Source organism: Poecilia mexicana, unplaced genomic scaffold, assembly GCF_051168715.1.
Source record: "Poecilia mexicana isolate PSO_F unplaced genomic scaffold, ASM5116871v1 scaffold_10, whole genome shotgun sequence".
NCBI classification, from domain to species: domain Eukaryota; kingdom Metazoa; phylum Chordata; class Actinopteri; order Cyprinodontiformes; family Poeciliidae; genus Poecilia; species Poecilia mexicana.
The window spans coordinates 597,501-620,043 of NW_028263379.1; the positions used below are offsets into that span (position 1 = coordinate 597,501).

Here is a 22,543-nt window from a genome sequence, read left to right on the forward strand (position 1 = left end):
CTTATAAATGAAGCGCTCATCTGCTGACACTTTGCTGGTTTTTAAAAATGAGGCTGAGTCCATTCCTCACATATATCTCACCTCATTTTCTGCTTTTCCCACCTTAAGACGTCCCCCAGGGACCTGCTTCCCCTCCTACAACATGTTTTAAAGAACATTTTATTAACATATCCAGTGTGACACACTTGGAGTAGATTGAGTTGTGGTCCTTATCCACTTTTCAATCCCTCCTCTATCCTCTCTGCTTCTTTCTCTCCCAGCTGCCATGATGAATTCCTTATTAGGCCTGTGGTTCATATTATCAGTGCAGTAACAGCTCAGTGATCAGTAATTTATTTTTCAGACCTCTGCATAGCAATTACCAAATGAAGGTTATTATCAGAACTTTGTGTTTGCCCGGTGTGAGTTCTGTGCAGAATACCAAGCTGAGATGAGATGTTCTGACACCGGAAACGAACCCGTTTCCCCATGTGCCTCTCTCAAACTCCTCTCTTTTAAGGGCAGTTTAATGTGGGTGTTTGGGCAGGAGGTAGTAGCTGTATAACTGCATTTCTTTGTTGCTCCTTACTGGGTGACAGTGTTTTAGAGAGAAGTTGAGGGAACATCCATCTAATCTTGCTAAAACTAGCAAGACTTGGTCTGGTTTTGTGGCTTGACTTTCTCAGTGTGTCTCAGATCTTGTTCAGTCCAAATACCACCGACTCTCATGGCTCCTTTCTGAAATGGAAATTGATCTTTATGTAACATTTCTCTGTACATCTATTTTTGCTTACATTTTTGAATGCAGCCCATCTGTTGGCTGCCATGTATGATGGTGACATGGTGCTGTATTTATGCCATGTGGGTTAATATTTAATATGAAAGCCTCTCCTTAGGAGACAGGAAACTTTTCCAAGCTGTTAGCGACAGCAAGCCAAATTAATCCGCTTTGTAACAAAGCAAATTCCCCCATTGCTGACCCCTACAGACACACACACACTCACTCGCACACGCACGCACACACGCAGACACACACACCATACATACACACACACATTGGTTACTAAGATGGAAACAGTCTTCCAGCCTTAGACTAATCACAGTCTGTATTCAAAGGGATTAGAGGCAGATAGCCCTAGCTGGACAGTTCAGGTTTGAGCCCTTAGACACACATACACAACAAGAGGATTAAGGTTTTAAAAAACATGCATTTGCTGAATAGAGCCCTTACAACCATAAAAACAAACAAAAAAACATATGGAGCTGAGAAAACATAATGGGCTGAAAGCTTACATTGGGGCGGAGTAGCTGGCCTGTACTCTGTTTCTGCTAACTGCGTTCTTCTCTTCTTCCTGACAAAAGGTAATTTTCACCAAGAATTCAGGGAGTAAAAAGCCTCACATATAATTACTTGACATGAAAGAGCCAAAATCAGGTTTCCAGTTCTCCCTTTACCCAGCTTTTCACACAGCACAAAAGGCTTGAAGAATGGGTGAGAAGGCCCAGCGCTCAGGCAGGTCAGTAATCCAACACCTCTTAGTTTCTCGTTGAATTTAAAGGTTGAAGGGAGGGAGGTTTTCTTCAATAATGCCTGGAGCATCAGCTAACCTGAGGATAACCGGAGAGTCGAGTTCTGCTCACTATACAAAGTCCCAGCAAAACCTAGATAATACCAGAAGTGATAGAATTATAATCTGCAATCAGATTATATTCTTATATTTGCCTCACTTTGTGTTTTTAAAGAATCCAATCTTGATTAGAATTACTTTACAATCCTTTGGAGCTACTTTAAATGACCAGTGACCTCATGTGTCTACTAATGGTGCCTCTAAACAATTTATTAATATTATTTTTATTATAATTATCGTCTTCTTCTTCTTCTTCTTCTTCTTATTATTATTATTATTATTATTATTATTATTATTATTAGTAGTAGCACATTTGGAAACAAAACTCAAGCAGGGGCCATTGGCATGGTTATATGGACATAAGATGATTTAAGTAACTAAAGCAAAATTTAGCTCCAGGATATAAATCAAACTTCGGATGGATAAACATGAAGGTGATGTAACGTCAATCTGTGCAGCACCACAAGATAGGATAGATGAATGGATGAATGTATAGGTTGTTTCATTAGAACATTAGTTTGGGAAACAACAGTATGAAATTTCAATTCTCAGGTAAATTTAAATTCTGACAGCCAGTTTATCTGAAATTAGGTGCATTTGCTCCTGTTAATCCCAACTCAGTGTCAGGTAACATAAAGCTTTTTTTCATTGCTGACAATCCTTTTGGATGAAAAAAAAACCTGTTCTGTATCTCACTAACATATTGCTTTAATTTAATGTTTATAAAGTTTAAGTTTTTAAAGTTTTTTTTTCTTCCAACAGAAAGAATTTGCACTGCTGTGCTGAACTAAATGGACGCTCCTTATGTGGCTGTTATGCATAAAACTACTGGATTGTTCTGTCCAATTAAATGTCTGGAAAGACAAAAAGGAAGGACATCATTACATATGTGGGATACTTTAGCACAATCAATGGCTCTTGTTCTCCATGTCTGCATAAAAGCTGAGTTTTTTTTAATCATTGTGTGGGAAGTTTTGACCTTAACCTTTCTGAGATACAAACCTCTGACATGAGGAATCAAGCACAGCAAAGAGATCAACTGTGGTTACACATAGTTCTGTATGCCTGTGTTTCATCTCTCTATTATATCCCAGTCTTATGTAACTTTACACTCTTTTGTCCTCCTTTCTGTGCTTCAATCTGCAGGTGCTGATCTGTTTTCTAACTGCACAGAAGAGTGTAAGGCCCTGGGGCACTCTGATCGCTGCTGGATGCCCAGCTTTGTGCCATCTGATGGGCGCCAGGGTCTAGACTACCGCAGCAACCTCCATGTGCCCGGCATGGACTCAGTCCCAGATACAGAGGTATTTGAAAGCCAGGAGCAAATGACAGATAGGTCATTCTCCACATTTGGTAAAGCGACGCCTGTTCACCACCAACACCTTCTCCATCCCCTAAATCACCACCACTTTCTCCAAAACCATCAACTCAGCTCCCACCAAGGCTCTCTAGAGCGGGAAATGTTGGAAGTATTTCTCCCGAGCTCCAGAGCTCCTAATTACGCAGCTTATTTAAGTAAGTATTCTGTTTTTAAAAAAAGAGCCATTCTCTGATCTCGCAAGCAAAGAAAAAAGCTCAAATTGAGTTTTAGACTGATGATAGAAATTCATTTCAGATCTGGACCCTGTCCTCAGTGTTCTGCCAACTCTTGCTTTCTTCTCAAGTATTTGCTCTACGTTTGACTGTGATGATCAACTATTTATGTTCTTTGTAGCACAATCATGCAAATGATTGCTGCTGAGTGAGTAGATGCACACTCACTGTTGAAAATGTCTGTTTTTTTTGCTATATAAAAATAATTTCCAACATTTCCCCTCTTTAATGTGACAGGTCTCACTTGCAGTTCATCTAAAAAACAATCAAATCTTTCATAAGAGAAAATTAAGAAAAGGATCTGCAGCAATTTGGTTGAACATTTTTGCAGTTTCATAAACTAATGCAGTATTTAAACACCACGGCAGCCTTTTTATATTAATTTACATCTGTACTTGATCCCACATTAGCATTCAGTCTTCTTGGGTTCACATTAGCCAGAAATGATAGAAAATCTCACAGGACAGCAGTAAAGCTCAGCTGTACAGGTAGGACTTTCCTGACAGTTAATAATTTGCATCGTTTGCTAAATATTTGGTTTGCAAAGAGGTCAGAAAGGATCACAGAAAATCCCCAGAATTACATTTAATTCAACCCATAATTATTCATACCCTCAGTAAATGTATTTATTAACCACAAAGTTTATTTCTGCTTGGAAATGAGGCAGTTCATGAGGGATATCGTTTTAGAACATGTATTATTTCCCTTACATTAAAACATGTACAATGTTATTTATAGCCCTTCTTAACAATGAATGGAAAAATATTTTTCGGCATTAGTTCAGTTCAAAACCCTTATAATTTGTATGCAGTTTTTGTGTTTTCTCTCAGGACCTCCTGGTGTTTGGTTGTTTTCTAGTTTTGATTCTAGTTTTGTTATTATTTTGGTTAAATCTGCTTTATTCCTGTCTCTTTTATTTCAGTTCCTTCTTAGTGATTCTAATTAGGTTTATTTCTTGTGTCAAGTCCTTTTTCAGTTGTTCTAGTTTGAATACTCTGTGTTCCTCAGTCTTTATTAGATCAGTCTGGTTTCTGTTTTATTTCTCTTCAGTTCTTTTTACTATTTATTTTTTTATGTCCATTTCCTTTTCTCTAGTTTATCATGTTTCTTTAGTCTAGTTATTCTTTAGTTCTTTAGTTCACACATTTTTTTCTTTAAAATGTATTTTTAATTTTTGTGAGGTGACCTCATGTTCCCTGAAAGCACCTTTTAAATAAAATATATATTAACTATTACTATAAATACTTATAGTGATGAAGCAAAGAACCTTGCCATGGTTATTGCTTCATGTGGCGGCAGCCTTTTTATATTAATTTACATCTGTAGTATGGGTGGCGACCAGCAGCTGCGCTCTATTTCCAGCAAATTGGGATGTATAAAGGAAAGGCGCGCAGGCATGTGCGTGAGCACGGCTTTGTACATCAGAAGTTTTTTGTACACCGCACTTTTCTAAATTTGTCTGTACGCCAAGTGTTAGAGTGAAAACTGCACAATCTTTTTTATACATGAGGCCCAGGCCTTTTGTTCAGCTCACAGCCTCCCTTGTATTTAAGCTTCTCTTTCTCATTCAGTATTTGCCAGATCCTTTTGTTTACTCCAGTCACTTCCTTGTGCTGCCCTGTGTTCTCCTTGTGTCCCCCTTCCCGGTTTTCCTTCCATGGATTTTTGGTTTTTGCCATGACTCCCTTTCAGTTTTGTAAGTTTGTTTTTCCATATTCCTTATTAAATCGTCACTAGTCACCTCTGTCACCTGTATTTGGGACCTACAACAGCCATCTGCACATCAGGACATTTTCTCTACTGTTTTGCTTTTCCCATATTCTGGTGTCAAAAACAACGCAGCACAGCACATTACCAAAAGAAGCCCATTCTAACAGTGAAATAGTTGGTGACAGCAGCATCATAATTTGGGCTTAATTTTCTTCAGATTGAAAAAACTTCTTATAGATAACATTAGATGGACAAAACTATCAAAGTTCTAAGAACCCCAAACCTTCAGATGAAGATTGAGTTTATTTTTCAGGATCTCATTGAGTTGAAACATACATTTAAATTAACAAAAGAATAAGTGTAAGAAGAAAATAAAAATAGAAATGAGACTTTGTTCAGAAAGAATAGCTAGGATGTAGGATGCAGATCAATTTCTATTGAAGAAGACTGAATGCTGACATAGAATCAAAAGGTGGTTAGCAAAGCATGCGTTTAAGGGAAATCAAACTTATGGAGCTTTGTTATTGTATTTTTATTTTTAAAATGTGTCTGTCTAAACCTACTCAAGTGTCTCCCAGTCAGACGTTCCCCCAGCAATAGTCTGGGGGAACGTCCAGACCTGGTAAATGCCCAGGTCTGGACGGTCTCCCTTCTCAGTTTTTCAAATAATTCTCGAACTTACTCTGTGTTCAGCTTAGTTCCATCCTTACAGATTGCTTTGAACAAAGATTCCCCCCTCAGTCATTTTACACAGCCTGTATCAATCAATCAATCAATCAATCAATCAATCAATCAATCAATCAATCAATCAATCAATCAATCAATCAATCAATCAAATTTTATTTGTATAGCATATTTCAGCAGCAAGGCATTTCATAGTGCTTTACATAATTAAAAAAATCAGCATATGACATTAACAGTAAGAAAAGATAAAAACATTAAAAACATCAAAGACATCAAAACCCTACTCTAACCCTAATTTAGCCATAAGCAGCTCTAAACAGCTGGGTTTTAAGTTGAGATTTAAAGGCTCTCAGTGTTTCAGCTGTTTTACAGTTTTCTGGAAGTTTGTTCCAAATTTGTGGTGCATAGAAACTGAATGCTGCTTCTCCTCGTTTGGTTCTGGTTCTGGGGATGCAGAGCAGAACCAGAACCAGAAGATCTGAGGGGTCTAGATGGTTGGTACAGCAACAACAGATCTTTAATGTATTGTGGTGCTAAACCGTTCAGTGATTTATAAACTAACCACAGTATTTTAAAGTCTATTCTCTGAGCTACAGGGAGCCAGTGTAGGGACTTTAAAACTGGTGTTATGTGCTCTATCTTCCTGGTTTTAGTGAGAACACGAGCAGCAGCTTCTGGATCAGCTGCAGCTGGAGGATTGATTTATTAGTCAGACCTGTGAAGACGCTGTTGCAGTAATCAATGTGGCTGAAGATAAATGCATGGATGAGTTTCTCTAGATCTCACTGGGACATCAGTCCTCTAATCCTGGAGATGTTCTTCAGATGATAGAAGGCCGACTTTGTGACTGTCTTAATGTGGCTCTGAAGGTTCAGGTCAGAGTCCATCACTACTCCCAGGTTTCGGGCTGATCGCTGGTTTTAGTTATATAACTGAAGCTGAGCATTGATTCTAGTTCGCTCCTCTTTAGGTCCAAAGATAATAACTTCAGTTTTGTTTCTGTTCAGCTGGAGAAAGTTTTGGCACATCCACACATTTATCTGTTCTAAGCATCTATTCAGTGATTGGATGGTTCAGAGTCACCTGGTGACATCGTGATGTAGAGCTGTGTATCATCCGCATAGTTATGGTAGCTGATCTTATTTCCTGTTATAACCTGAACCTATAACTGTTATTGCAAAAAAGGGGAAAAAATCCATTGGAATGCACCTTATACAGATTTATTCTTTTCTAAACACAGATATCAAAATTTTAGCCAAAATTCTTGCGCTTAGTGTTTTGGTATTTTTGCCATCACTCATGTTAAATCCTGACTGGGTGACTATGGAATTACACAGTGACAACAATATATCCATTCCGGCGGTGCTCTGCTCCCCACTGTCATTCTCTTCATCTAACCCCATTTTAAATCCTGTAGTGAAGCATTCACTGAACATATGGGGCCAGTTTAGTCAATACTTCAAACTCCATGATTTTTCCCTAGTTAAGTCCGATTGCACTTCACTGTGTCTTTAAACCATCTGTTCCTAGGTTTGGACAGGAGGGGCTTACTCATTTGAAAGACTTTTTCAAAGAGAAGAAATTAGCATCATTTGAACAATTTAGCAATGAATTTAGTTTACCACTTTTTTTTCTTTTTTTTTAGATATTTGCAAACCAAAACCTTTATTCAGTCCCATCTTTCAGACTCATTTTCTTTGCCAGAGTATACACTGTTGGAAACCATCATATTATTAAAGGGCTGATTTAGTGGCTTTACAATAAATTGTTGAATATGACAGAGATCTCCTCACCTAAAGCTAAATTTCATGGGAAGACTACAACATGACTATACGGGATGAGACATGGACCTCTACGCTTAATCTTATTAATGCAACATCTCTGTGTGTGCACCACTGAACTGAATGTAGCTACATAGAGCCCCAGAGCGAGCTGTCTCACATCCATCTAGAATTCACTCCACACTGTGACAAATGCAAAACTGCTGAAGCCACATGGTTTCATATGTACTGGTCCTGTCCCAGTCTTGACTGGTTCTGGACAGATGTTTCTCATACTCTGTCCAGGTTTCTCAGAGTGGCAGTAACACCTGAAACTCTCTTGGCTCTCTTTGGCTTCAGTGGTGAGGATTTGCCTTTTCCAGCCTCTAAGACCCAGGCGTTGTTTTGCTCTCCGTTAGCAAGGCGCGCAATTCTGACCAGATGGAAGGAGCTGCTGCTCCTGGTTATATGACCTTATGTCATGTTTGAAATGAGATGTTCTCTTCAGCACTCAACTGGAAAATTGGTCTTTCTTGACACATTTGAAAATGTACAGTAAAATTTCATATTAATTAATTTTTACTAAAACATGCTCTGCTCTAACCCTCCCGACCCCACGAGGGACAAGGGTGTACAGAAAATGGATGGATGGATGGATGGATGGATGGATGGATGGATGCTCTGCTCTTGTCAAGGGTAGGGATGCTGTGTGAATGGGATTATTTTGTAGGGAATTTTTTTCTGCACTATTTTACTATTTTTGCTCAGGTTGTATAAATAGATCATATGTCTGATTCCTTTGTGGCCACAGGCTCTCACCTTCATGTATAAAAGAAAAAACTTCAATGAAAGGCAGTGATTAATAAAAAATGTCTATCTATATGTGTTTACTTTTCAGTGAGATTGTAAATTTGTACATAAATTAAAGATTAAAATCAAGATATTTTTTTATATCTCATAAATATCTGCAGCATGCGCAAACTGTGCTCATAAGCAAGCTTGATATTGAGGAGGATGTTAACAATTAAAAAGCTCCGTCTGATTGTGAAAAATAGCTTCAGCAGTTTAAAAGCTCTTGTAATTTCAAGAAAATATAAATTTTTAATCAGTGAAGAAAAAAGCAGCAGGCAGTGAGCTGAACATCTTATTCAGAAGATGTAATTGTATTGGAGCTGAGGATAAAAACAACTTTATATAATTAGATAATCGAGAACAAATTGTAGAGAGAGAGAAAGAACGAGGAAGAGAAGTGAGCTTGTCTAAACTCAATTCACAGGCCATGAAGAGATACATTCTCAATCACTGCAATTTGGTGATAATACTTAATTATAATTTTGTCAAGCAGCGTCTGAAGAGGGCTTCTTCTCTCATCAGCCAAACAACTCGATGGAATTATCAGCCAGTCAGAACCCTGCTGCTTCCTGAGCACCATCATCTAAAAGCAAAGCATGCTGCTAGGAACAGCAGGCAAACATTTCTCTTTATTTTATTCTTCTATTCTCCCTTTGTGCTGGATTAAAACACTGCGTTAATTAAAAACAGACTGCTCTTTTTTCCTTTTTCAGTTTTTATTACAGATTACAGCAGAAGGGCTCAAAGGTTTTTTCTGACTCTAAAAGGCTTTTATAACATTCATTTTGTAGCTTAACGCTTTTTAATAGTGATATAATTTACCAGTGAAAACATCTAAATAAAACAACATTCAACAGATGAAAAACTAGCCTGTTTGGCTAACTCTGGCACATTATGTGATGCAGATTGTGTCTTTTGAACTAAACAACCATTTCTAAAGACTTTGTAGAGACGTTTGACAGCTTGAGCTTTCCTGAGAGTTCCTGGTTTTATTAACCAGTTGAAGGACATGATTGACCACTTTTACACTAACACAACTTCAAAGCCACACGAAATGTTACGGTAATGATAAACGAAAGTACATCCCATGACTCATTAGTGTGTAGAACTACTTTCAGCAGCAACAACCTGCAGCAATCATGTTTTTTCTGACTTGGTTAGCCGTTTTATTGTTAGGGAGAAATTCTGGCCCACTCTTGTTTCTACAACAAGTCTTATAGGTTGGATGACTCAAATTTGGCTAAACTGTAGTTGCCGTACTCCACGTCTACCTTGTTATTTGGAGAAGTTCATCCAACACTGTGATTGGTTTGGCAGGGGATGTTTGCGCTAACATGCTGCATACAGTGCTTGCTAACTTTGTGAGCCATGCTTCCCCTGTTGTAGAAAGAAGGGACGGCTCTGAACAAGTTTCTTTTTGATAATCCTGTCATGAACCCCAACATTTACTCTGGTGACTGGATTGTACAGTTGACAGGTAACAGACCTATTAAGAGTCTGTTGGGACTCTGGCTGTAACGATTCCTTGAATGATTCAAGTACCTCGATTGTTAAAATTCCTTGAGGCAAAGTATCTGCCTGGAAGCTTTGTTAAATTGTGTTTTATTATTTATTGCACCATGTTTCGGCCGGGTAACTGATTATGTTGTGCGACGCTCTCATTCCTGCCTCTGAGTTATTACTAAGTGCTAAGATCCAAGTTTTAAGTTTTTTCCAGTGGGGATTTTATTGAATGATTATAATGTCCAAGTTTTTATCATTTTTCGGGAGACCAATATTCCCCCTTAAAATGCCTGGCGCGATGCTTGGAGTACGATGGCCTTTCTCCTCCCAGAGCTGCTGCCTGCTGGCTGGTTCAAAGCAAACGTCATGGAAGAGCGTGGCGAGTGTTTTTATATAGACTGAACACAGCGGGCTGCTGTAGGTGATGCTTAGTGTAAATGTAGCTTTATGGATGAACTGAAAAATACATTCATCACCATTCCGGTCACAACAAATGGGTGGCGACGCGTACTGTGGCGGTACAGCAGTCATTTGTATTTTTATGTATAATGGAGCCAAGTCCCATGGCTGACATGGACAAAAAAGCTATAAATATCTGGGCAAAGTGAGAGTTTATCTATTAAACTGACTGAAGATGAATACATTAACCAAAAAACTGGTTTATACACATTTTGGCTTCATGAGTCTGCTGTTTTATCATTAAATTAAATATCATTTCATATTTTTGTATAATGTTTGTTCAGGTTAACTTAAAAATGGAGCTATTATTGTTACAGGTTAATTTTCTATACTACAGAAATTAATTGTTTGGGATGCGCAAATATGAAAAATTGGGCAGTAAATAATACTGCTATTATTTACCAGTATTCTACTTTATCAAATTTTTTATTCAATTAATTAATTATAAGAATAATTGATAAAATACTCGATGTCTAAAATAGTCATTCTCAACAGCCGTAGTTAAGACCCTTAACAGACGGCACTTGTCTGTTTCTCCACCAGGACAGTCTCTCTCTCCGCATCGGCCAGATTCATTTTCCATTAGCAAATCTGACGTAGCTCAGCCTTTAGTACCTACTTCAGGGGTAGCATTAGCAGGACAGATCAGGGTACAGCACTGAAACCAATTTATTGACAGCTGACCGCATTCATTGATTGGCTTGTGATTTATGTCACAACTCCAAAACAAGCGTTCAGAATTTAACTTTAAATGAGGACGGCGGGTTAGGGGTTAGGGTTAGGGTTAGGGTTAGGGTTAGGGTTGCCCTCTGCAATCAGAGAGCTGTATGGAGGAGTTTAATAGAGACAACAATCAGGAGCGGCGGCAGGAACACATGCAGTAACTTTTGCAGCAGAATGACTGCTCTTTTGCACCCACAGTGTGAAACATCGGAACATAATATTAACTTGTGATGTGAATTTTATTTTTTATTTGGTTTAAAATAAATAATAAAGCTTATGCATGGCTATTGGTTTACATCTTTTGACTCCATTGCCTAAATCCAAAAGGTTTTAATTATGTTCATATGCATAGCAAAAATAATCAGTATACAAGATAGAATTAAATATCTGGGTTTATTTTAGTCCATCAGAACCAGAACCTCAAGGTTCTCCAATACTGGAGAGACAGCAGGCTTAAATTGTGGTAGTGGCAGCTATAGCAGCACTTTCGGTGACTGCTGCCATAAGATGCCACGACCTGCCAGTGACCTGCTAGTGCCACAGGCTGCAGCTTGTGGCAACCGTGACCTGCCATAGCTTAATAACGGCGTCTTTTAGCTTCTGTGACGTATGCCATAGTTTGTGTTAGACTGAATACGAATTATTTTATTTTGAACCAAAAAAAAAAGAAAGAAAAACATACATCTGTCACTGATTCTGTGACATATACCGCAGCTTCTGTGTCAGGTTGAATTTGAATGATTAAAATAAATAAAAACAATAAATAAAACAGCCGGTGGATCTGGCACAGCCTGCTACGGAGCCCCATAGGGGACATGGGGAAAATTTTTGTTTTGCATTTCCTCTTAATAAGTGTTGCGTTCCCGTGAATGTGAATCAAACTTATGTTGGTAGAGGGCCACACTGGGTTAAACTCGGGGAATCTCGTCTGTCTGACGCGTCTTTCAATCAACTCAAGGCCACTTCTTTGTTCGATCAATTATCAGTTTATTCCATTCTAGACTGTCATGCTTCAAACTTTGTAAGGACTGAGACACAGACTGGACTGGCCAAACAAGGCACACCTGCTGATGATCAACGGCCCCACAACACAGTCAACAGAAATTATGACCTGCACTCTGTGCCAGGTTGTGGCAGGTCATGACAGCCACGGCAGCTGTCACCAGAAGTGACGCTGTAGGTGCCACTGCCGTAATTTGAGCTCGGCAGCTCTGCTGAAGCCCTGCTGCAATACTTAGTGTTCCTGCAAACATCAGCGGAGAGTCGACCACAGCTCACGTCCCGCCCACAATAGTGAGGAACAGAGCGTATAATGGAGAAGCTCACTACCTGGCAGTGTTGTGGTACTCGAAGTTGGTCTTGGTCTTAAGACCGGTCTTAAGACCATTTTCTGATGGTCTCGGTCTCGTCTCGGACTCGACCGCATTTGGTCTCGGTCTTGTCTCGGTCTCGGGCTCTGAGGACTCGGCATTTTATTTCAAGACCAGTCAAGACCGCAACTGTGAAAATATCACTAAACGTACAGCATACTGTCCAGTTTATTTGTTAACATCTTTGTTTTCAGTGGATGCAAAACGCACAGATTAAAATCCAAGCAACTACGTGTTTCTGTTACTCCCCCCACCCTCCCCACCTTTTACTCTCCCTCCCCTCCCCCTCCCCACCTTTCACTCACGCGCGGCGCTCCAGGACATGCGCAGTGGTATCCTCTCAGCGGCAGAAAATGTTTGTCTAATCGTCAGTAATATAATAGCGCTGCATAAATAGTAAGAAATCCGATGGCCACAGCTAACTCAGCAGCGCTTCGCTTTCACAGACGGTGGAGACAACGTCTAACTTTTTTTGTCACTTAGAAAAGTAGCTCAAAGAAGGTAAGATCCGTTAACGTGATGTTAGCAAAGCTAGCTGTACAGAGACACATAAGCATTGTGATGAAAAATGTTATCACTCACTGTGCTGAATTATTGTGCGGAGGTGTAGACTGACTTGTCGCATATATGGGACAACGCTATGTCCAAAAGTCTGCAATATAGTGAGGTGACATTCAGAAACAGTCAATTCTTCTCCACGGCTCTTTACTTATTATATAGGACTGGAGTGTCACTCACTGAGAGCCGTTGTTCTATCAGATAGCCATACGCTGTCAGGATAGCATACATGCATTAAGCATCAAGAAGTCCGACCGTCAGAGGAGTTGTCAGTTCACCATACGCAGCAAGTTATGATGAACATAAGTCATTAAATTGTTTTCAATGATAACTTTATAGATATACATGTGTTGTCATGGTTTCAAAGTGTATTTAAAGCAGGTCTGGCTGCTGCTGGAGTCAGCTACAACACACGCCCGTGTAAAACTCACTTAACCGCTAAGTCAGGATGCCATACAACTGTTAATAACAAAGTGTATGACGATCTACGTTATGATTCTATGTTGTTGATTAAATGAAATCTTATGGTAATGACGTGTCTGACAGATATAGCCGGTGTTCTATCAGATAGCCATACGCTGTCAGAATAGCATACATGCAGTGAGTACCATGCCAGCGCATGCGCATTAAGTCCGACCGTCAGTGGAGTTGTCAGTATACGCAACAAGTTATGACGAAAATAAGTAATTAAATTGTTTATAATATGACATATGATAACTAGATAGATATACATGCGTTGTCGTGGTTTCAAAGTGTGTTTAAAGCAGGTCCTGCTGCAGCTGGATGCCATACAACTGTTAATAACTGTTAATAATGATCTACATCATGATTCTATGTTGCTGATTAAATAAAATCATATGGTAATGACAGCGTATGCATGTCTGAGCTAAGCGTACGACTATCTGACAACGTATGACAGAACACCGAGACTTTGTGCTAAGCGTATGACGATCTGACCTTACAGAACACCGTGATCTGACCTGACAGAACACCGGTTCTTTGTTCTTGTAATGCTCTGTGTACACTGCATCATTATTTTATTTTATTATGTACGTTAATATTTAAATTAACAAATAACTAAAACACAAGAACGAAAGAGCACGCAGAGCATGCACAATGCTCTTTGATTATTTTTGTTCAAAGTGGCAGCTGTAATGTCTGCCATGGTGTCAGACTACCTGGCTTCATGTACTGGGATAGAGAGTGAAAACAGTCACGATGAGCGCCTTCTGTTTGGTTACTTCTTGCTTGTTGCTCCTTGGTCAGTGTTCATAGTTGAGCGTTATTTACCGTCAGGGCATTGCCTCAATTGCTATGTTTAATGGTGCAGACAGTGGTGGTTTCTTATATGAGCAATATGTTCAAATGCCCAGGGTGTTATGTTTTTCGGGATGGCATGAGACCATCACACATTGTAACACAGAAATGGAATATTTAATATTGGTAAAATATATTAAGTATTTAATATCTAGGTGTTTTTATGGGAATATGGATCTTTCAGATTATTTTGAGAAGCAATTTTGATCATATTTTACATTTTATAGTATCATGTAGCATGGGGCGCTGGTCTTGGTCTTGACTCGGTCTCGACTCCCCTCGGTCTTGGTCTTGACTTGGTCTCGGACCCCAAAAGTCTTGGTCTTGTCTCGGTCTCGATACACTCTGGTCTTGGTCTTGTCTTGGTCTCGGGTTAGGTGGTCTTGAACACAACACTGCTACCTGGGGTAGAACCGAATCGCACATTAACCGGTTAGTCAGTGAATTACCAGTGGAAAAGCACCATAAAACACTTTCTCAGACTTTTTCAGTATTTATTAACCTATTTAACAAACACAAACCACCTAACTTGAAACTGCCCTGCAACAACACAACATCTTACATCTTGAAATTAAAATATTAATCCCTTAATGTACTGACTGTTGTTTTCTTTGTTCATCCAAGTGACATCAAATACATGGTAATCAAAAAAGAAGTAGTTTTTTACTATCAAGTCTTGTGTGCATTAATAACATTTGTGGCTATTTGTAATAACTGCAGCCCAGATGTGCTAAGAAACGCTACAGAAAATCTTTTCTGCCCGAGGCTATCAGAGTTTATAATACATAGTCTGTAGTGCTGTGCGTTTTAAATGTTCAATATATAGCATGTTTTAGGCGTTTCCTCGCTTCAGCACAAGTGATTTCAATTAGCAGGTGTTTGCTGAACTGCAATCAGCTGAATGAGGTGCATTAAACAGGGAAATTTGTAAAACATGCAGGGCAGTGTGCCTGGAGGACCAGGGCTGGGAAAACACTGTATTAAACAATATGTGTGTCCTTAAGACCATTGCTGCTCATTATTTATCGTTGTATGCTTATTACTATTACTTTATTTCTTATTTATTTACTTATTTTAACTTATATTGTGTCCTTTGCCTGGATAAACAAAATTCAGAATAAAATTTACAATAAAATAATTCTAGATTTGAGTTGCTTTGACAGAAACAAAAATCAGCTTCTGTACTATTAAATATAAAAATTATCAATTTTTTTTGAAGATGCGATCAAAAGAATCACATCGCTCGTGAACGTCACATCAATACTCTCAGCAACAGATATGACTCGGCTTCCTCTGATCATATAAATAATCCTGTCATTTTCTTTCCACCAATATCTTCACTTTTGAGTCACCTGGTTTTAAGTCATTTGTCCGTTATTATTTCAAAATATAATCCTCTGGTAAGCTAGCTGTTTGCGTCACAGTTTGAGCTCACCTCACTGTAAATACAGTCATTTTCATGCAGTACCATGTCGACCATTAGGAGGCGCCCTCGGACCACCAGTGCTCTGTGGGCCACTGTGTGAGAAAGATTGCTCTAAGGTCATTGTTGACCTGATTGTTGGTTTTCTCATCCTGGAATTTGTAAGCTTGTCTTCTCCAGAGCAGCAAACTGCTTAAATTCCTCCTGGTAGTGAGTCATTTGACTAGCAGTGCCTGATTTCTTTGCCTTCCTATGTAACTTTGCTTGATTCTAATCTGATCTTCACAGCTCAGTCTGGGTGTTCTCTCACTGACTTTGATCCCTCTGGTAGATTTTCTACCAGGTCAATCAGCCAACAGAAGGAGCGGTCGTGAACTATGATGTTGATTTTCTTTGCTGTTTTAGAATTGTAGTCTGCCTGTAGCAGAAAAAGGGAACAAAGCTGTTCAGTCCGCTTCATATATTGAATTAACATTAACAGCCACCTCGTTCAATTCAGCACTTCTCTCTTCACAGTTGAAGGATGGTTGTTTACAGTCGTGCATTGCATAAACATGGCTAAACATTTAGCTATTGGGTAAAATGCAGTGGTGGGAAGTAACGAAGTACAAGTACTTCGTTACTGTACTTAAGTACAATTTTCGTGTATCTGTACTTTACTTAAGTAGATTTAATAATGGATACTTTCTACTTTTACTCCACTACATTTTACAGTAAGTATCTGTACTTTCTACTTCACTACATTTCTACAAAACTGTCGCGTTACTCGTTACATCCAAGTCGCGTTGTGCTCGTTTTTTCCATTAAAATGTGAAGTTCAGGGTCTTAAGGTGGCGCCGTAAAATCCAAGCAATAACGTGACTTAGTGTCTGTTGTCACCCATCGCCTCCACCTTTACTCGCACACGGATCTCCAGACATGCGCAGTGGTTTCCTCTGAGCGGGAGAAGATGTCTGTCTAATCATCAGTAATATAATAGCTGCATAAATCATAAGATATGGCGACATGTAAAATAAGCAGCGCTTCGCTTTCACAGACGGTGGGGACTTCGTCCAACTTTTAGCGTCACTTGGAAGGAAAGCTTAAAGAAAGGTAAGATCTGTGGACGTGATGCTAGCAAAGCTAGCTGTACTGAGACACATGTTGCATCTGCGATGAAAAAAAGTTGTCAATCATGCCCTGAATTATTGTGTGGAGGTGTTGACTGAGGTGTCGCATATATGGGACAACGCTGTGACCAAAGTCTGCATTTATTTGACATTCAGGAACGATCCGATTCTTCTGGACGGATCTTTACTGATTAAATTTATTTCAGCTCTAAGTATTTAATATCTAGGTGTTTTATGGGAATGTGGATCTTTCGAATCAATTTGAGAAGCAATTTTGATAGGTAAAACTTAATTTTTTTGTGTCTCGTAGCGCGGGGTGCTGGTCTTGACTTGGTCTTGGGTCGGTGGTCTTGACTACAACTCTGCTACTGGTTCCTTGGTTGCATGTCCTCCTCCACCCACCTTCTTTCCATCCCCTTCCTGTTGGATTTCTTTAAAAATAAAAGCCATTAGTGGCAAAAAAAAGTGAACTTCATGCTATATTAAGACAGGAGACGAGATGTTTCCATCCCTTAAATTATGATGCATAGAATCACATAGTATAAACCATGTTACAGAGTAAACATAATAAAAACATGCTTTATCTGTGGCATTGTTCATTAAAATGGCACATTTCTAATGTATTAAAATTAAATACGATCAGTTCACTTAATGATATTGTATTAAGTAATGCATTCAGCAAGTACTTTTACTTTTAATACTTAAGTATTTTTAAAAGCCAGTACTTTTTTACTTTTACTTAAGTACAAAAAGTAAAAATGTGGTAGTTTTACTTTTACTTGAGTACATTTTTTGAGTACTTTCTCCATCACTGGTAAAATGTAAAACCTCAACACAGTCCATGCCTCCAAGAAGCAATCGTTTCTCAATAACTAAGGGTCAATGCGTAACACAAGGGGCTGGTTTTTACTTGGCTGCAGGTTTCTACTTCTCTTGAATCCTGTGAAAGCTTTCATTTTTTCATCTCTAATTACAAAGATGTAAGTAGGTTTTCTATCACTGCAGATGCTTCGTGCAGCATCTTAAGTGATGCTGTGCGAAGTTGTTTTTTACTACCAAGTCTTGTGTGCATTAATAACAGCTGTGAAGACAACAGCTCTGGACAACACCTTTGTGGTGGTGAAGACAAAGCTGAGCCAAAAGGTGACGCTCTGAATTTATTAGTCGTTATCTATGTTCCTACCGTCATCTATGGCCAGGGTAGGAGCTTTGGGTAGTGACCTAAAGAACAAGATGAGGAAATGAGTTGCCTCTGCAGGTTGTCTGGGTTCTTTCTTCAAAACTTGGTCATCTGGGAGGGACTCAGAGAAGAGCTGCTGCTTCTCCACATCAAGAGGAGCTGTTTGAGATGACTTGGGCATCTGGTTAGGACATCTCCCTCGTGAGGTGTTCTGGGCACGTCCTACTGGGAGAAGACCCAGAGGAAGACCAAGGATATGCTGAAGGGACTATGCTTCTTGGCTAGTCTGGGAATGCCTTGGGATTCCTCTGGAGAAGCTGGTCCAAGTGGTTGGGGAGAGGGAAGTCTGGGATCTGGGTCTTCCTGCTTTAGGCTGTTGTCTGTGTGACCCGACCCTGGATAAGCAGAAGATAATGGATATCACAATCTTTCCATGTTGGCTTAGTTTTAATAGAATCTGTCACATATTTTAGAGAATTGGATGTGCTTTTTTTTTACCATGACTATATATAATAAATGGGTTATATATAGATCAAAGACTATTATTTTGCTAAAGCATATCCCTGGACACCTAGCCTGGCAGAAACAATCAGACATACAACATTCTAAACTATTCCAGCGCCTCCTGTTCTAGTTACTGCTACAGACTACAGCTCCATTCTGGTAACAAATTTCACGTTATTGTCATTTCCTTTCTCCTCCCTTGTGATAGTCTGCTTTTATATGATGCCTGCTGCACTTGCTACCTGTCGCTGTGACTCTATTTACCATAGATCTGCTTATTATGTACTTGTGATGTACTTCTCCAAGTTAAGAGGTTCCGCCATTGGTACGTTTCCCACAGGCATCACCGCTCACTTCTCTCTCAAACTGCATTAGCATTGCTCACATGATAATGAGTGAAGGGTTGGTTGTGCAGAGTGGGAGCAAGCGGCTGGCAGAAAAGAAAACAGTTAGGGAGATAATAGATTTGGAAGGGATGGGGCTGGGGGGCTGATTTGGTATGGAGGAGTGGATAAAGAGAAGCTACTAAGAGTCTGAAACCCTAATCTGTTTAAGTCAGCCAGTGACACAGACGTAGCCTTTTGTCTTTTTAGGCCTGAGTTTGGAAAGAGGTTGGGGTGGGGTGATAAATCAGAGACAGAGAAGTGACAGCAATAAGTTATGAGAGGCCCCATAGGCCAAAACCTACAAACTCTCTTACACGTACTATCAAACTCTCTGACAGAGTTTGATTTCAAAGGAAGTTATCTTAAAATTTCAGTTTCTGATTGGACCCCTGGCAGGCTTTTCAAAATAAAAGCGGACCTCCGGTTTATGTTTGATTCATGTTTCTCTCCTGCAGCTTTAAAAATGTAAAACTTTGTGTTAATTGATTTGCTCAATGTTAGAGCCATAAATAGGAAATATTTAAGTTATTTGTAAGATGGTTTGTTTGTATTTTATATAATTTAGTTAGGACGATTGATATTTGTTTAGGCATTTTTATTGTGCAATTTAGTTTTATTTTGAAAGGTCTAGGGAATGAAACAGATATTGGATCTATTGCCATAACACTAAAGGAAATCATGTATCTGAAAATAAATTAAAACATATTATGTTGGCAAAAAATTCTGTAAACCACATATGTGCTACCTCAATCAAAATTGCTGACATTTGACATTTAACAAATCTTTCAGATTACATAAACAATACCTTACCAGGTACTTTTCTGACTTCAGGATGACACAGGGACACCTATAAGACCAATTTTAACTGAGGTTGCACATATGTGCTTTACAGGATTTTTTGCCCACACAATATTTTTTTTTTCAGATACATAATATACACTGCTCAAAAAAATAAAGGGAACACTCAAATAACACATCCTAGATCTGAATGAATGAAATATTCTCATTGAATACTTTGTGCTGACAACAAAATCACACAAAAATCATCAATGGAAATAAAATTTATTAACCTATGGAGGCCTGGATTTGGAGCCACACACAAAATTAAAGTGAAATGTTCCCTTTATTTTTTTGAGCAGTACATTTTCCTGCATTCTTTTGGGAGCTTGTTGGTTCCTAATTACATATCAATCATAAAATTGGACCCCGACACCTCCCGGAACCGGATTTGGGTTTGTTGCCTCAGGGCAACATTGCGCTACAAGGGGTCTAAAACGGCAAGTTTTCTACAGTGATTATGAGAAAAAAAAATATTGTGTGGGCAAAAAATCCTGTAAAGCACATATGTGCAACCTCAGTTAAAATTGGTCTTATAGGTGTCCCTGTGTCATCCTGAAGTCAGAAAAGTACCTGGTAAGGTATTGTTTATGTAATCTGAAAGATTTGTTAAATGTCAAATGTCAGCAATTTTGATTGAGGTAGCACATATGTGGTTTACAGAATGTTTTGCCAACATAATATGTTTTATTTTATTTTCAGGTACATGATTTCCTTTAGTGTTATGGCAACAGATCCAATATCTGTTTCATTCCCTAGACCTTTCAAAATAAAACTAAATTGCACAATAAAAATGCCTAAACAAATATCAATCGTCCTAACTAAATTATATAAAATACAAACAAACCATCTTACAAATAACTTAAATATTTCCTATTTATGGCTCTAACATTGAGCAAATCAATTAACACAAAGTTTTACATTTTTAAAGCCGCAGGAGAGAAACATGAATCAAACATAAACCGGAGGTCCGCTTTTATTTTGAAAAGCCTGCCAGGGGTCCAATCAGAAACTGAAATTTTAAGATAACTTCCGTTGCAATGAAACTCTGTCAGAGAGTTTGATAGTACGTGTAAGAGGGTTTGTAGGTTTTGGCCTATGGGGCCTCTCATAATAAGTGTTTAGGTTCTTCACTGTTGGGCTCAGCGTCCTGTGACTATTGTCTCCTAAGCGAAGCACAATTTTCAATAGTTCATTCTTCTAATGCCACTATTGTCTACTGTGGCTCTCCCATATAATCTGTGCTGTTCCACAGGAGTAATGTCAGGATTGTGACACTTCCCTCCCCTGTTTGTGTGTGTGATAAACCTCTAATTCTGTGAGAATGAGGCCATTTAAATGCTGTTTTGTTTTCTTTGCCCCATCATCTCACCCCTTTGCATACTACATGTGTGTGCGTGCATGTGTGCACACACACACACACGCACACGCACACACACACACACACACATACACGCACACACCCACACACACATACACACACACACACACACACACACACACACACTTTATTGAATATTCATGTCTCACCAGGCCTTTTGTTTTTCTGTCTATACAGCGAGGAAGAGGGTTTGCTAGCTCCTTCCGTGTGGACATACCAGAGACTGCATGACTTTGCACAATCTCTCCCTGACAACTGGCTATAAAAATGCATCAAGACTGAACGCATTTTGTCGTCCCCTGCTCTTCTCCTTTGTCACCCATTGAAAAGGAAGCTTACATTTGCCTTCGACTGCACACAGGATGAGGAACAAAGTTTAATATTTGCTCTCTTCTGGAGCTGCTTTCCCAGGTTTTGGAAGCTTCCAGAATCTTGGTATTTAGTGCCAGTCGGACATGGAGCAGGAGGAAGAAGAGAAGGAGGTGAAATGGGTGCAGGGACGCTACTAAATGTATAACCTTACTGGGTGGACTCATTTTCTCAGCCGGACTGAGAAATCTAAAAAAAACAAAACACAACAAAAACCCATAAAAATCAGAGAAAACTTGCAGTGGTGTAGAGGAAAACTGGATTTTTATTCTTCAAGCTGTGTGCCTGTTTACAGCACTGATGTTGATGTGGAAAATCACACCAGATGAGGACTTCATATAAACAACGTAAGTGACAGCCAATGAGAGAAACAGCCCTTTAGGCGTGCTCACACAGTGACGCACCAAACTGTACAGGAAAATCGTTGTGCATTTCTAAATGCAATACCACTGTTTGAGATTTTTCTATTCTGTTGTGTGGTCAGGTGTCTCTGGTACAATCTACTTTTAACTTGGTAAGAAAAGATGTGTGCAGGATATTGGATTTTCTGTTATTTTTATGTCACTTCTTTTACATTTATTTGATATTTGATTTTGATTTTCCTATGGCTTACATATTTCTGATTCTGAGCCATCCGGTTCTTTCTATCATGTCTGAGAAGTGTTTATTGTACTCTTTTAAAAACTTTGAAGCTTAATATAAAACTATATAAATTGATCTATATCTACTTGTTCTGGAGGCGTGCTGTTTGTTACTGAGTTTTCCTTTTCAGAGGTGTGACTCTAGTTGAAGTGCCCATGTAAAAAGCTTAATTTCCGCTGGACACATAAGACACATTCCAGCCTTAGCAGATGGAAAACTTAGGTTCTCATTTTATATTTTTTCCCACTTTGAATAACGATAACGATCATTTCTATAAATAAAGAGTTAATAATTTAGACTGAAAGTTGTGGTAATTTTGTGTCACAGTAAGCAACACTTTAAGGATGAGTTCCTAAACGAATGAAATGATCAGATGCAGCGTGTTGTTCACAATGCCGTTGAAATCTGGTATACATATTTGTTTCTCACACATTGCGAACACCAGTAAGCCAACAATAAATGGAACATAATGAAAATTTATGTCTTGTCTCTTTTTTATAACCAAGTTTTAAAAAAGATGTTACTCTTTTTACGCTTTGCTGCATAACAGATTCTTTTTTTTTCTGGTTTTCAAAA

The 22,543-nt window shown here is 38.9% G+C and overlaps 1 long non-coding RNA gene across 1 annotated transcript; it reads left to right on the forward strand.

Annotated features, from left to right (window-relative positions):
* Positions 1 to 2,758: 2,758 nt before the first annotated feature.
* On the forward strand, positions 2,759 to 22,263 carry LOC148156641 (uncharacterized). Its single transcript, XR_015764404.1, has 2 exons — positions 2,759 to 2,911; positions 21,134 to 22,263. It is a non-coding gene; the product is annotated as an uncharacterized LOC148156641 (long non-coding RNA).
* The last annotated feature ends 280 nt before the right edge of the window (positions 22,264 to 22,543 follow it).